Here is a 16,631-nt window from a genome sequence, read left to right as displayed (position 1 = left end):
GTGTCCAGGATATTTGTTAGCTACTCTTTTGGGGAGAAGGAGGAGGAGAGAATGCAGCAGGCTCACCAGCGGCCCTCGGCCCACACGAAGTCGATGGCCTGGGTTTGAAGCACGGCCTGTCTGCCTGCCGCATATTCCTCTCCACACTTGGCCGGGAGGTGTGGATGTGGGGTACCCCGGGGCACGGCTGGCCAGCCTCGGGGTTTCCAGTGGTGAGCACGACATCATCCGGAAAGGGACAAGGTGGTTGGGCTGGCGCGTGTGGCCAGGATGGGTGACAAATCGCAGCCGGGGGAGTGAGGGCAGCGGCCGCCTGGCTGAATCCACGTGCTGTTGGCCTGTGTGGCATTGGGTCTGCGCATGTGCCAGCGGTGGGGGACACGTAGGGGTGCTGGTGAAGGGCCCACAGTTACGACGGAGGGATGTTGGGGACAGTGCCAGGCAGCCAGGAGCCAGGATGTCCGGGGGCGGGGGGGGGGGTGATCCACGGTGACCGACCGGGTGGAGCGTTAGGGGTGCAGCCGGGCAACAGGAAAGCCCATGGTGAGGCCTCCCCGGGGGTGGTGCAGCTCCAGGTTCACCCCCCGCACCTGCTGGAGCCCGAGGGGAGGGCGGTGTGGCTCCGTAGGCCACCTGAGGCCCGGCCCGCTCGCCGGCCTGGTCCCACGAGGTGGCAGCCGCATCCCGGGGCCGGGGGGAGCCCGCTGTCCAGCAGCTGTTGCAGGCGCCCACCCCGCAGAACCAGGACGCGCGTTGCCACAGCGAGCTGGGCCCCGGGCCATTAGTGGGCGCCAACCTGAGCCGCGGAAAGGAAGCCGGGCCATGCCGGCCATGGAGCTGAGGATCAGCCTTTTCGGTCCTGCGGGATCCTGTGCGGGCCCGGCTGCCTCGGTGTCCCCATCTGCTAGAGGCCTCCAGCAGCCCTTCCGCTGCGGGACTCTTGCAAGGACAAGCGCGGGGACACACGGACAGTGTCCTGCCTGCTTTCTTGGGCTCGCCACACTTTTGCGATTATGAGAGGTCGACTTGTCCTGCATTAGTTGGGAGGCTTTTTCCTTGGTTCCCCTGATCGACAACATTTGGACCACGTAGATAAGGGTTGGGTTGAACCTTTCCTTCTATCGTGTTATAAAGGATGTTTTCTAAATAAGTCAATCACATAAACTATAAAATGAGGGGTAGATGGGCATCCAGGTGGTTCAGTCGATGAAGCGTCTGCCTTCAGCTCAGGTCATGATCTCAGGGTCCTGGGATCGAGTCCTGCTTCTCCCTTGCCCTCTGCCCCTCCCCTTTGTTCATGTTCTCGCTCTTTCTCTTTCCCTCTCAAATAAATAAAATCTTTAAAAACTAAATAAAACAAGGAGTATGGTTGCCTGAGGACGAGAGACAGACTGCTTCCAAGCATTTTGAAAGTAAATGTTATGATTCGCAATATATGCAAATAAGAGCTTGACTCTATTAGTCGCAAAAGTAAAATGTTAGTCCTATTGGATTAATCTTATAGCAGGAATTTCAAATGGGGCTGTTTATGTCTTTAAACATAGTTATGAATGCAGACTTTCCTTATTAGCTGGGACTGTGCAATGACTTCATTGACCAAAAGGCTAGAAATACAAACTATGTTAATTTAACAAGTGTTGGCAATTTTATGTTAACATGACTATAAAGCAATGGACTCACGTGAGATATATTTTTTCAATTTTTTTAAAAACCTGGGATATAATTGACATATAACATTGTATTAGTTTCAGGTGTATTAAGAGATATATTGTATTAACAAATACAAAGATATATTGTATTAACAAATACAAAGTGCTTCCAATTAAAAAAAAAAACCAACCTGAGTCAAAACAATGTCCTCATAGGAATCATGTGGAAAGCAGTGGGCAGATTTTTTTCCTTTTGCTGTCGTCTACTTAAGATAAAAGATTTCAAGGCTCCCTTGCCTAACCGGTTTTTATTTTCTAGTGGGAAAAGATCCAGGTGATAACAAAAAAAAAAAATGAGAACGAAAAAGATAAGACAATCGCAGTGAAATTTAGTGATCATAGCCTGTTTCCTTATTCTGTGACCTAAGAGACTGCCATGGGCTTGTGCACATGCTTTTCCCCCATAAGGTCCTATTCATCGACTTCAACACAACTCAGCAAGTTTCCTTACCTGTGAATATATTACAAGTCAGTACATTATTAAGGATAGGAAACCCTCTGGCCAATTGGTAAAGAGGATCATGTGTGATTCTGCTTTAACAGTAAGTACCAGGGTGATCAAAACTGGGAAATTATACACATAATTAATAATAACAATGGCTAACACTAGTAATATACTTACCAAAGTACTGTCCTCACCAATGTTCCCATATGAACTTACGTATTTTATTTTATTTTTTATTTTTATTTTTTTCCATATGAACTTATTATTCAATCTTCACAACCACTCTGGAGGAGCTTCTGTTACTATTTTCATCAAAATCATTGTTTTTGCGAATGCATGTTTCTGTACTAATTAATACAAATTAAACATGATTAAAAGCAAGGTGGTAACGACGTGAGGTGACAGGCATGTTGATCAGCTTTGCTGTAGTGATCGTTTCACTGTATATGCACATGAAATCATCACTTTGTATACCCTGAATTTATAGAATTCTTCTTTGTTAGTTATACCTCCCTGAAGCTGGAAAGAAAAAAGAATGAACCACTTAAAAGGAATGAGAAGTGACCACTGATGTAGTGAAAATTTAAACAGCTTAAAAGAGTATTGGACAAAACTTTATACAAATATATTTTAAAATCTGGATTACAAGGATACTTTTTATTTTATTTATTTTTTAAAAGATTTAATTTATTCATGAGAGACAGAGAGAGAGAGAGAGAGAGAGAGAGAGGCAGAGACACAGGGGGAGGGAGAAGCAGGCCCCATGCAGGGAGCCCGACGTGGGACTCGATCCTGGGTCTCCAGGGTCACGCCCTGGGCTGAAGGTGGCACTAAACCACTGGGCCACCCGGGCTGCCCTACACAGATACTTTAAAAACAATTTTTTTTGAATTAAAATTCCAGTTAGTTAACACACAGTGTTCTGTTAGTCTCGGGAGTGGAGTGACTTGGCGCTTCCATCAGTACCGGGTGCTCATCAGGACCAGCACAGCCCACCCCCCCACCTCCCCTCTAGTGACCATCAGCTCATTCTCTACAGTTGAATCTGTTTCGTGGTTTTCATCTCTTTTTTTGCCCCCACGTTTGTTAGTTTTGTCTCTTATATTCCACATAGGAGTGGGACCATACGGCATTGGTCTTTCTCTGAATGACACAGTTCACTTAGCGTAATGCTCTCTGGCTCCTTCTGTGTGGTTGCAAATGGCAGGATTTCACCTCCTTCTTGACAGCTGAGTAATATCCCATTATACATGCAGCTCCCACCTTTACCATCAGTTGGCCGACACTTGAGCTGCTCCCATGGTCTGGCGACTGCAGATAGTGCCGTAAGCATCTGGGTGCCTGCACCCCTGCGAATTCGGCATTCGGAATCCTTGCATCCTTTGGCTCAACACCTGGTAGTGCAATCGCCGCAGCATCTCTTCTCGAGGAACCCCGTGCTGCTTCCGGGGTGGCTGCCTGGTTTGCGCTCCCACCAGCAGCGCGGGAGGGGTCCCCTTTCTCCGCAGACACGGATACTCTTCTTGAAAATGTGAATGAACCCAGCGGGCTCCAGAGCACCAGAAGCAGGAAACAACACCGAGCCAGGTAGTCGCTGAGGGCATCTTCGGAGCAGCTCCGGACTCAGACGCTTTTGTCAGTGAATTCTCTACGACTTCTGAGGAGCAGAAAACTCTCACGTATTTAAGCTGATGGAAAACTTAGGGAAGAAAATGTTCGGCCTGACTTTCCGAGGCCAGCATGACACAGCTAGCGACAAACCTCTTTTTGGTGGGTTGTGCGATTGTGTAAGGTGTTTGCTGTTCCTCCTTGGAGGCGGGGTAAGGGCTTCGCAGGGCTGGGTGTCTGGCTTCCCTGGAGGCCTGGAGCCGCTCCTCCTGCTGAGACGATCCCCACCCCCACCCTGGAAATCGGGAAGTGGTCATGTAATTTGCCTTTGGCCTATGCAATACGTACAGAAGTGCCACTGTGCCACGTGTCACAGGAGCTTTCAAATCCAGCTAATGGTTCACTGGGTCTCCGTCTCCTGCCACGACGACCAGCAACGAGCCACCGGGATCGGGCCCCGAGCTGAAGGCAGGCCTCAGCCACTGAGCCACCCAGGCGTCCCTAGAGTTTATTCATTTATTTTATTATTATATTATTAGAGTTATTCATTTTTATTTTGACATCATTGTAGACCCATCCAGAAGTTCTGGGAACGGCATGGCTTGCCTCAGTCTCCCCTGGCGGTGACCAGCTGGGCTGCTAACCGTGGGACAAGGGTCAGAACGAGGGACTCCATGTCGGTGCGGTCTGTCCCTAAGACGTACCAGTTCCTCCAGGCCCTTCCCGGGCCCGCTTGTTGTTGCGTCTCCTTACAATCCTCCAGGCGCTGGTGGCTCCCCAGTGTTTCCCGGGCTTCGGTGACCTGGCAGCTGTTGAGGGTGGCCGGTCGGTGATTCCGAGGACCGCCTGGCGTGGGGCTGTCTGCTGTGGACTCGGGATGACCCGGGGCCATGTGCTCGGCCTCAGAGCCCACGGAGGAGCTGCAGGGTTGGCGAGTGAGGCTGCCCACCTCCCAGTGCCCAGGAAGCCCCTGGAGGCCGGGCTTCTCCACCCCTGAGATGTTTCCCTTCGTGTCGGAGGGAGAGTTGAGATTCTACAAACAGCCTGTTTCAGCTCCTACATTCCAATTTCAGGCACTACTCGCGGTTCGGTTTGCGTCTCCCCTGCAATCGGTGGTACCGAGCGCCTTTCCGTACACATTGGCCTGTGTGTGCCTTCTTCGGGGAAGCGTCTAGTCCGGGTGTCGGCCTCTTATTAAATATGATTTTTTTTTTTGCTGTTGAGTTGTATGAGTGTCTTTCTTTTTTAAAAAAAAATTTTTTTTTAATTTATTTATGATAGTCACAGAGAGAGAGGCGCAGAGACATAGGCAGAGGGAGAAGCAGGCTCCAGGCACCGGGAGCCCGACGTGGGATTCGATCCCGGGTCTCCAGGATCGCGCCCCGGGCCAAAGGCAGGCGCCAAACCGCTGCGCCACCCAGGGATCCCGTATGAGTGTCTTTCTTACAGGTTTTAGGTAGTAACTGCCTACCAAATAGTTTGTGCGATATTAGGGACGAGCTCTCTGTAAGCGACCAGTGGAAGAAGGTTCTGCAAAACCTCGGAGACGTCTTTTGTTACTAAGTTCTCTTTCAAAATGTTATGTTTTTTTTTAAAGATTTTATTTATTTATTCCTGAGAGACACAGAGAGAGAGGCAGAGACACAGGCAGAGGGAGGAGCAGGCTCCATGCAGGGAGCTTGACGCAGGATTTGATCCCGGGACCCCGGGGTCACACCATGAGCCAAAGGCAGATGCTCAACTGCTGAGTCACCAGGTGTCCCATGGTTTTTGATCTTAGGTAATGTGATGCTGATATAATAAGGAATAAAATAAAATAAAATAAAATAAAATAAAATAATAAAATTCCATTAATAACGAGCATTAAGAGGCTGTTCAACTTCTATTGCTGCCATCAAGAAATAGAAGTGATTTAATTTCCATACTTTGTGAAGTTTTTCTTCCAATGTGTGAGTACTTCTTTTTTTAGACTTTTTAAAGAAAGATTTTTATTTATTTATTAGAGAAGGAAAGACAAAGAGAGAGTGAGAGAGAGAGAGCACGAGCAGGGAGAGGGGAGGGGGAGGAGAAGCCGAGTACTCAGTCAGCGGGGAGCCAATGCGGGACTCGATCCCAGCACCCCGGGATGATGACCTGGGCCCCCTGAGCCACCCAGGTGCCTCCAGTGTGTGATTTCTTAATCTGTAGGCCACTAATGGCCTTTGGGGCGGCCAAAAGCCCCTGGGAGGTAAGTGCAAAATGCAACGAATAAGAATGAATGTGTATTATTTGGAGTGAAGATCTGAGCTTTTTTCAGATTTTCAAATGCGTTTGTGACTTTGTCCCTTTCCCCAGGAGGCCTTATGCTTTAATTAATCTAGTGAACAAACACAGGCCATTCTTTCTTCCTTACTCACGCTCGAACTGCAGGGTTTGGCAATGTTGATAGAGGAGGATAGAACAAACTTTTAATTCCAGTTGATCATTTCGGCTGGAGAAAAACACTCCCTACAATGGACAAAAGATGATAAGTCTCCCTTTCATGTTGCCAAATGCGCAGATTCGGATCAGCGTTGTGCCATGAGGCATGTTTAACTCGGAGGGAAACAATTGCGTTTGGAAGCCAACAGAATAGCAAATAAGTGTTTGGTGTGATTAATAGTACGTCACACTTGAGGCTTTGATCTCGCGGGGTGATGTGTACTCGCCACGGTGCGTGCGGTTGGTCCCACCGTCCCCGCATCAAAGGTCAAAGTCAAGTGCGTACGTTGAAGGTCTTAGGGAAGACCGCATCCACTCTCCTCCGGAACACTCTTCCCCTGGTTCTTTTCCTTTTAATTTAATTAATTTAGTTTAATTTAATTTAATTTTTTTACCCTGTTTCTTGGTACACTTTAGATTGTGTGAAAGAAGAATGCAATGTTTTGTAATAAGCGATATTTCAAGGACTTCATTTGGTATTTGCCCTCAAAGTCACGTTAGTGGCGTGTGTTGACCGTGCCGAACGGCCGGTCAAATAGGCACTGAGCTCTGCAAGTAGAGCTGGGCAGCAGAACCGCTGAGAGAATGATGGCAAATGAGGTTTGTTGATTATGTATTTTGTAATCTTGGAATAGATCGTGAGTGTTCTAGGGAATTAATAAAAATACATATATTTTAAAGATTTTATTTATTTATTCATGAGAGACACAGAGAGAGAGGCAGAGACACAGGCAGAGGGAGAAGCAGGCTCCATATGGGGAACCCGATGGATGGGGGACTCGATCCTGGGACCCTGGGGTCACGCCCTGAGCTGAAAGCAGATGCCCAACCACTGAGCCACCCAGGCGTCCCAGGAGAATATATATTTTTAAAAAAGATTTTATTTATGTATTTAGAGGGGAGAGAGAGGGTGCAAGTGTGTGTGAGAGCGAGCAAGGGGAGGGGCTGAGAGAGACAGAGACATTATTAAGCAGATTTTGTGCTCATTGTGGAGCCTGATGCAGGCCTTGAACTCAGGACCCTGCGGTCATGACTGGAGCCAAAATCAAGAGTCATACGGTGAACTGACTGAGCCACCATAGCTTATTTATGTCCTTGAGCACCGTGTGGTTCCACAGGCAGTTTCTCCTCGTTTTTCTGTGTCTTCTTGCACTTCACAAGGCGCAGCTAATTCTGAAGGCCTCAAAATTTAAAAGATGAAGGCAAGAGAGTTTCTATTGACAATCTTTACGCCGTAGACAATTAGGACGTGCTCCAGTGTGTCATCTATTTAGGGCCTCCAGGATCCTATTTTGCATGCCGTAGGGGGTCCCTACTAATAACTCTAGGTGGGATGGAAAAGAGAGAATTTAAGCATAAAGAGTACTTTCTTGTTAGAAAAGTTGGAGTTTTGGGGCACCTGGTGGCTCAGTGGTTGAGCGTCTGCCTGCAGCCCAGGGCGTGACCCTAGGGTCCCGGGATCGAGTCTTGCATGGGGCTCCCCGCAGGGAGCCTGCTTCTCCCTCTGCCTGGGTCTCTTCCTCTCTCTCTCTCTCATGAATAAATAAATAAAAGCTTAAAAAAATAAATAAAAATAAAGTTAAAGCCTGCTTTTAATTTTTCCCTAAAAGCAAACCAGTGCACTGTCTCTCACGAATAAATAAATAAAATTTAAAAAATAGGAAAGTTGGAGTTTGAATGCAGATATCTTTTGGGGATGCAGGAAGGTGGTTGGGGCCCTGGCTTCTCAGCTGCAAAACGAGCCGCAGTGAACAAGATCATATTGGGGCGGGGTTTGGAGGAGAAAATAGGAACCCAGAGTCCGGGTGAGCGCGGCCCTCTGGGTGCTGCTCGCTGCTGGGGCCGCAGAGCTGGGTACACGCCGCCCCATGGGAGGGCTCGGGTGCCCGGTCTCTGAAGCCTGTCGCTGGGTGGTCGGCTGCACTGCTGCTGCTGCCAGCTGTCGCCCTAGGCGTCGGGCCGGCCCGGGATGAGCTGCCTGCCGGGGCAGCGGCACCAGGTGCCCACACGCCGGTGGGAGCTGGGGCCGACCCCACGGAGGGCATCAGCCCACCCGTCCTGGAGGTCCCTGCCGGCCCTTACGGGAGGGGCCGAGGACCAGTGACCCGCTGTGGGGCTCCTGGGGCTCCTGGGCCGAGTGGGCCCAGGAGGAGAGGGTGGGGCAGGCAGGGGCCTCCGGGGTGGGGGGTCCCCGAGTGCGGGTGACAGTGTCCAGGTGGCAGTCCCCGAGTGCGGGTGACAGTGTCTGGGCAAGGGTCCCCGAGTGTGGGTGACAGTGTCCGGGCGGGGGTCCCCGGGTGCGGGTGACAGTGTCCGGGCGGGGGTCCCCGGGTGCAGGTGACAGTGTCTGGGCCGGGGTCCCCGAGTGGGGCTGACGGCGCATCCAGGGCGGGGGTCCCCCAGCATTGGGAGGCCACTGAGCAGCACCTGGTCCCCGGAAGCCACCACTGGCTGCTGCCATCATGAGTGTGAGGCTGTGACCGTCGCACAATCCTGGCTGCGCTGAGAGCAGTGACTGATGAGGAGGTGGCTTCTAGAAGCCTGCCCAGAGCAGCTCTGAGGAAGGGATGGGGGCCAGGGGGGACCCCTGAGGCAGAGCAGGGCAGGAGCCCGGCAGGACATCCGAGGCGGTGTGTCCAGGGACGTGTGGGGCCACACCGCGAGCCGCTGAAGCCCCGGCAGGTGACAGGTGCACCCGGGCTCCGGGGGGGGGTGGTACCGGACAATGTGTTGGAAGACGCCGAAGAAACTCGGTGGCTGTGCTGGCAGCGCGGCCCTGGGGCTCCGGCAGGATGGGACAGCACACTGGGCGCCTCGAGGTTGGCCCGGCCTGGGTGGGGGCCTTGGGCAGAGCCTCTGCGCAGCCACAGCACAGCTGGCGGCAGTGGCACAGGTGGGCTCCCTGGAGGAGGGGACTCGATGGGCAGCCAGGCTGCTCGTGGGCAGGAGGGCGGGGAGGCAGCACCCTCGGGGAGCCATGGTGCGTGCTCCTGAGACCTGCCCGCGGGCAACGAGGCCACCTGTCGGGCGTCTAGCATTTGGGGATGGCGAATGTCCCACAAGGAGAAAATGTCATCTTGGAGGAGACTCCCTCCCGCCTCTGGGGTGTTGGGGTGCCCCCCGCCCCGAGCTGGGCCACGCGCTGCCCGGGCACCTTCTGTTCGCCACAGTGTCGCCGGCCGGGCGTCCTCCCGTGTCCTGGGAGGCCTCACAGCCCGGCCCGGCCCCAAAGACCCCAGTAAGGCCACCCGAGGGCCACGTCCAGGTGCTGCAGGCTGTGGCCGAGGGAGGCCATGGGGTCTGCACCGAGGGCCACGGAAGCACGTCTGCTTGAGGCGAGGTGGCCTGCGCTGCCCTCGCTGCTCCGCCGCCTGGCGCGCCCGCAGCCGAGGGACAACCCGGTATCGGCGCCACAGTGACTGATCCACGCTTAGAGCTCACAGGGACCACGGTGACACCACGTGGCCCTGTTGGCCGAGCCCTCCTGCGCGCGGCTCCCGCGGCCTGGGTGCACCCCTGCCGCTCAGCAAGCAGCCAAGGGACTGCTCTTGGAAGCAGATGCATATTAGTGTTCTTCATCTTGCTTTTTTGCTTTATTCTTTAAAAAGATTTTATTTATTCATGAGAGACACAGAGAGGCAGAGACCCAGGCAGAGGGAGAAGCAGGCTCCATGCAGGGAGCCCGATGCGGGACTCGATCCCGGGATCTTGGGGTTACGTACGACCTGAGCCGAAGTCAGAGCCACCCAGACGTCCCTTAAAAATCGTTTTCATTTCCTTTGGATATATACCCAAGAATGAGATTGCTAAATCTTATGCAAATTCTAGTTTTTGATTTTTTGAGGAACCTCCATGTTGTTTTGTATGGTGGGGGTGCCAGTCGACATTCCCGCCAACTGTCTAAGGGTTCCCCTCCGTCCACATCCTCCCCAACACTTACCTTTTGTCTCCTTATCTTGTCTTTTATCTCTGCGATGACTGATGATGCTGAGTTTCTCTCTGGATGACTTCCTCAGGAAAATGTCTATTCAGTTGTTCTGCCTGTTCTGCCCATTTTAAAATCAAATTATGTTTTTTTTTTTTTGCCACTGAGTTAAATGAAAGAACTGTACCTTTTGATACTTTCTTTCTCTTTCTCTCTTTTCCTGGAACTCTTTTTAGTGGGATATTGAAAAATGAGAGATTGATCCTTAAAACATGTTAATTAATTTATTTTTTTGACTTTTGTTTCCTGTGTACTTGTCTGTTTTAAAACTTTCTGGGCTATTCCAACAATTTTATCTTCAACACCTTCCGTTGAATTTTTATTTTTTTAAATTTTTATTTATTTATGATAGTCACACACACAGAGAGAGAGAGAGGCAGAGACACAGGCAGAGGGAGAAGCAGGCTCCATGCACCGGGAGCCCAATGTGGGATTTGATCCCAGGTCTCCAGGATTGCATCCTGGGCCAAAGGCAGGCACCAAACCACTGCGCCACCCAGGGATCCCTGAATTTTGATTTTTTAAAACTCTGCTATGTTGTATTTTTAGATTGTATTAGGTTATATTTTCAATTTCCTTGTATGGTTTTTTTGTCCTCCCTCTGTTCCATTTTCATAGCATCTTGTTCTTGTTGGATATATATATTTTTAAAAATACATATCTCAGGTCGCCCAGGTGGCTCAGTGGTTTAGCACCTGCCTTCGACCAAGGGTATGACCCCGGGGTCCTGGGATCGAGCCCTGCATCGGGCTCCCTGCATGGAGCCTGCTTCTCCCTCTGCCTGGGTCTCTGTGTCTCATGAATGAATAAATAAAACCTTTAAGAAAAAATATGTATCTCTGGAATATCTAATGAGATTTAGAAAAAATTATTTTTTCTCCTGCACTGTTCTTCCCCTATGGCTTGATTCTAAATGTCTGTAGTTTACTGCTGAAGCTTAGCATGGACAGGTCGCGTGGGGCTGTGGCTTTCCACGTGGCGAGCGTCCATCCTGAGGGGTGTCTGGGTGTCTGGGCGTGAGGGTGGCCCGGGCTGCACAGTCCCTGCAGCCCCGAGCACGCTGCGGCTGGGCCCGGCCCGCCCGCTCTGGGGGCATAGCGCCAGGCGCTCAGGTGTCCCCTGTGGGGCCACAGCCCTTCCTCCCTGCCACCGGGTGCCGCCCCAGGCCCCTGGGCCCGTCCCCTGCTCCCCGCGGCACACGGCGGACACTAGTTTTCAAGACGAAAAACAATGAATTAATTATTTGCGTTGTGTGGTGCTATCAGATGTGAGGACGTGGACATTCTTTTAGGGCGGGTTCAGGGTGGGACAGAAACAGAAGATTTGAAGATGTTATTTTCAGACTCTTCATTTTTCCCAAGTCTCTTAGTTTTCCTCCATATGTCATGATTCTTTTTTCTTGTTTCCCCAAGTTTATTAACGTGAGAGTGAGGGAGCGAGCGAGCGAGGAGGGGCGGGCAGAGGGAGGGCAGCAGGCCCGGGGCAGCGCGGCCCCCCTCCCGGGACCCCGGGTCATGACCTGAGACCAATGCAGCTGCCCAGTGCCCGTCGATGATTCTCGGGTGTCCCTGAGTTGGAGCGCCGGGCCTCCATAGGCTTACCTGCCCGCCGTACCTCCTGGGGTCGGGGAGGAAGAGCTCCGCCCAGGTGTGTAGCTTCGGGGCAGTGTGGCATCAAGATCTCTCCAGACCTGAAAACAGACCATGCAGCGCCCGTGCCCTGCTCTTGGCATCGACGATCTCGCTCTTCTGAGTGGGATTCAGAAATTGCAGGATAGTTGACTCGGCCATTGGGGGAAAAACAAATTCTTGGATCCTTTAGTGGCAAGATTCCAAACTGATTTGGGGTTCCCTGTATGAGCAATCAGATGGGCCTGGATGAACTTTAAAAAGCGGAGGTAAAATATTTTTATGTGGGTGTTGCCATTGCTGTCGCTGGGGGAGGTTAACTGATTCATACCAATTTTATTTATAGATTTTCCTGTCTTTTCCCTTCCTCTGCCTGCCCTTTGTAAATGGGAAAACAGGATCTCGATCCTCTTTATTGAATAATAGCTGCCCAAAGCTGTCCATGCATTCTGGGGCTTCCAAATGATGTCATGTGCTGAACACCGTGATGCTTCGTTCTCTCCACCTGGCACGTCACCAGGAGTCTTCATCATAATTACGGCCCGTGTGACAGTAGCTCCCACATGTATAAGTGCTGAGTTGTACCTCCCTAATTAAAAACGTGTTATTATCTCACTGATCAACTCTGTTTTTTGAAAGCTTTTATCTCCTAACTGCGAAAACTTGCTCCAGGCTGGGATTTAATATGTTCACGTGAGCATCCAGCAGGTGTTAGGGGACTGGAGGAAAGCTAGCTAGCTGTTGGGTTACTTGGCTCCACATCCCAGACTTGAGCATTCCAGTGAGGTTCTTGGAAACAAATTTGCTGACCGATGGAAGATTTATAGACACAGCATTTGGGGTGTTATCTAACTAGCCTGCTTGGTACAGTAATGCCCTGGAGATCAAAAAGGGGCCTTTGAGTTGGTTTACAATTTAAGAAGTCAGGTACTGGGGACGCCTGAGCGGCTCAGTGGTTGAACATCTGCCTTTGGCCCAGGGCGTGACCCTGGGGTCCCAGGATCGAGTCCCGTGTCGGGCTCCCCACAGGGAGCCTGCTTCTCCCTCTGCCTGTGTCTCTGCCTCTCTCTGGGTCTCTCATGAACAAATACATAATATCTTAAAAAAAAAAGTTAGGTACAAACTGGGGACCTGGAGACATTGGCGAGGACAAAACTAGTGATGCAAATAAACCCGCCGACATGAAGACTGTTCTAGGTCCTGGGGAAAGCCTCTGCAGTTCCCTGTGTGAATCAAGGAGAGGAAATAGGATATACTGGCTCCTCACAAGTCAAAAAGGCCTGGCTTTCCTGAAGGGCAGGGGACTATCATCAAACAGTTGATTTCTTTTTTTTTAAAAAAGATTTTATTTATTTATTCATGAGAGACACACAGAGAGAGACAAAGACACAGGCAGAGGGAGAAGCAGGCTCCCTGCAGGGAGCCTGACGTGGGGACTCGATCTCGGGACCCCAGGATCACATCCTGAGCCAAAGGCAGATGCTCAACTGCTGAGCCACCCAGGGATCTCTAAACAGTTGGTTTCCTACAAAGTTTGGTTTGGGAGGTTTAGAAAAGAACAGAGTAACTGACTATCTGTGAAGCTGTAGAAAACAAAACACAAAAAAACCGTGTCTGTGCTAAAGTCTACAGACTTCTCAAGCCAGCCTGGCATCTCACAGGGTCCTGGAGGAATGGACTCTTCATTACCCAAAACCTTTTTTTTTTAAATTTATTTATGATAGTCACACACACACACACACACACACACACAGAGAGAGAGAGAGAGAGAGGCAGAGACATAGGCAGAGGGAGAAGCAGGCTCCATGCACCGGGAGCCTGACGTGGGATTTGATCCCGGGGCTCCAGGATCGCGCCCTGGGCCAAAGGCAGGCACTAAACTGCTGTGCAACCCAGGGATCCCACCCAAAACTTTTTGAACGAGCACTGTCCAGAGGAACTTTCTGTGATGGTGGAAATGTTTTAATATCTGTGTTGTCCAGTAGCAACTGCATGTGCTATCCTTAAAATACCAGAGACTAAACTGGACTTTGAACACACAGCCACATTATGACTTTTGTGGGTATACACGTTTGCCTTCATGAGTCCCTTCCTCCATAAAAAATAAAAGAGAACAATTAAATTTTATTATTCCGTTGTTGTAAATACATTAATGTCATATATTAAAAAAGTTTGTTTGACTAAAAGTTCATCTTTTTTTTTTCCTTCTGATTTTAAAAGCAATTGAACATTTTCTTTGGCCCCTACAAGTACTGTGGGCTCTGGGCAGTGAGGAGGCTGTACCTAGTGGAGCAGTTACAGGCCTGTTTGGGAGGCTGTACTTTCTTGTTACAGAAGACCTCACATTTAAAACTGGCTGGTAATGGCCTATTCTTTCTTAAAAGATTGCAAAATGTATTTTGTGTGTAGTTCGGTGCAGAATAAATATCAATCGGTTAGAAATATTCAGAGATGTCCAGACTTTTCTTGTAACAATGTGAATATTTCTCTACTTTTGTTTTTTTAAGGTTTTATTTATTTATTCCTGAGAGACCCAGAGAGAGGCAGAGACCCAGGCAGAGGGAGAAGTCAGCTCCCTGCAGGGAGCCCAACGTGGGACTCTATCCCGAGACCCCGGGGTCACGACCTGAGCCGAAGGCAGACGCTCCACCGCTGAGCCCCCCAGGTGTCCCTCTACCTTTGTTTCTAATGTCCATTTTGGGTCTATTATTTTGCTTCTTCGAACACCACCACTGGCATCAGGTGGAGCTTGCCACGAGCGCAGTGTCAGCCTCCATCTGATAGTGAGTCAATTAGCGTTTCTGCAGGTGATTCACATGCATCTTACACTGAAGCACCGCTGGCCAGTGATTTTCTTTTCTTTCTCCCCTTTCCCTTTTTCCTTTCCTTTCCTTTCCTTTCCTTTCCTTTCCTTTCCTTTCCTTTCCTTTCCTTTCCTTTCCTTTCCTTTCCTTTCCTTTCCTTTCCTTTCCTTTCCTTTCCTTTCCTTCTTCCTTCCTTCCTTCCTTCCTTCCTTCCTTCCCTCTTTTTCTTTCTTCTTTCTTTCTTTCTTTCTTTCTTTCTTTCTTTCTTTCTTTCTTTCTTTCTTTCTTTCTTTCTTTCTTTCTTTTCTTTCTTTCTTTCTTTGTTTCCTTTCTTTCTTTTTCTCTTTTCCTTTCTTTTTTACGGCTGGCCAGTAATTTAAACAGGGTTGTTCACCATTAGCAGAAAGGGAAGAGCTGATTCCTTTAAGCTCATATAATTGTGGGCTGGCTCACCCTTCTCCAGCAGCAAAACGCAGTTACATTAGTCCAGCTGTTCCCAATCATCGGGATCCCCTGGGAGCCTTATAAAATACCAACATGCCCCCCCCAACCCCAGAGAACCTGAAATAATTGGTCTGGGGTGAGATTGTGGGAACCGAAGGTTTTTGTTTTGTCTTGTTTTTTAGTGCTTGTCAGGTGATGCTAATGTGTAGCTAAAATGAAAACTGTGAGCGCTCCCCCACGAGATTTGTCTCCTGGTTTTGATCAAGTTGGCTTCTTTTTTGTGTTCCCTGATCTTCTCAATCTAGGCAACCAAGTGTATGTTCCACAACTAGTTTCTGATCTCAGTCTGACATGTTCCATTAATTATCTGGAAGCTCTGAAGTGTTCTAATACTTCCGTATTTTGAAATCTTAGTTGCCACCATTTCCTGCATCCTTATGATGTGTTCCATAGTCACCTTCAGTCATTTAATCTTCACAATGACAGTAAATAGTATTTTTATGCCAATTTACAGATGAGGAAATGGAGGCTAGAAGGGTAGGATCTTCCAAGGCCATCTTATTTCTCCTGCCAGAATTTGTACCCCGGCCTCCACCTTACATTTATGGTCTTTTAGTATCATGCTGTTACTTAGAAAACACTGGTCCAGTTCTACCACGTGGTGGCCAAACATCAGATTTACAGTTACTCGACCTTTGAGAATCATTTGCAAATAAAATTAAGAGCAGGAGAGATTTAGATAGATAATAGAATCTGGAGCCGTTACACATCATTAAAGAGAAGTTTGAAAACTGGGATATAAATTCCTTCCTACATAACTGATGGAATAGTTCACTTACAAAACCCAATTTCATTTTATTTATTTCTAATTAAGTTTTTATTGGCGTTCCATTTGCCAATATATAGCATAACACCCAATGCTCATCCCACCAGGTGTCCCCCTCCGTCACCCCAACCCCCCGCCCACCTCCCTTTCCACTACCCCTTGTTCATTTCCCGGAGTTAGAAGTCTCTCATGCACAAAACCCAATTTTAAATACTCCGGAGCTAGAGTCTCAATACAGGTATTAAAGACTCCACAGGCGCCCTAGTTAGGACTGTGGAGGTGACGGGGATAAGAAACAGTCTTTGTACTTGAGACAAGAGAGGTTGAGAACCTGTAACAGTCTGACATATGACAGTGACTATAATCACATGCTTAATTGTGGTAAGGTCATTAAGCTCCGTCCAAGTCCAGAGGCCGGCAGAAACCAGGACAACGAAGAGGGGTTTATGGAGGAGGTCTGTAAGGGTGATTAACTGGGAAAGACAGAACTGAGCTGGGACCCTGGCATCCTACTCACAGGAAGCTAGAATTTTCCCAACGGATTTACCCACCCGGTTTCTTTTTGGGCGAATGTCCCTGTCTGGGGATTGACCCTACGCAGGCTTTGAAGTCTAAACAGATGGGGTCCTCGCCAAGTTTAGTGCCGAGTGTCCAGAGTAACCTGTACCTAGAGGAGCAAAGTCAATCAGACGCAAAGGGTCGTTGACACACCTGACAGCTTC

This window comes from Nyctereutes procyonoides, unplaced genomic scaffold, assembly GCF_905146905.1.
Source record: "Nyctereutes procyonoides isolate TBG_1078 unplaced genomic scaffold, NYPRO_anot_genome, whole genome shotgun sequence".
In the NCBI taxonomy this organism is placed as follows: Eukaryota; Metazoa; Chordata; class Mammalia; order Carnivora; family Canidae; genus Nyctereutes; species Nyctereutes procyonoides.
Note: the sequence above shows the minus strand (reverse complement) of the source record.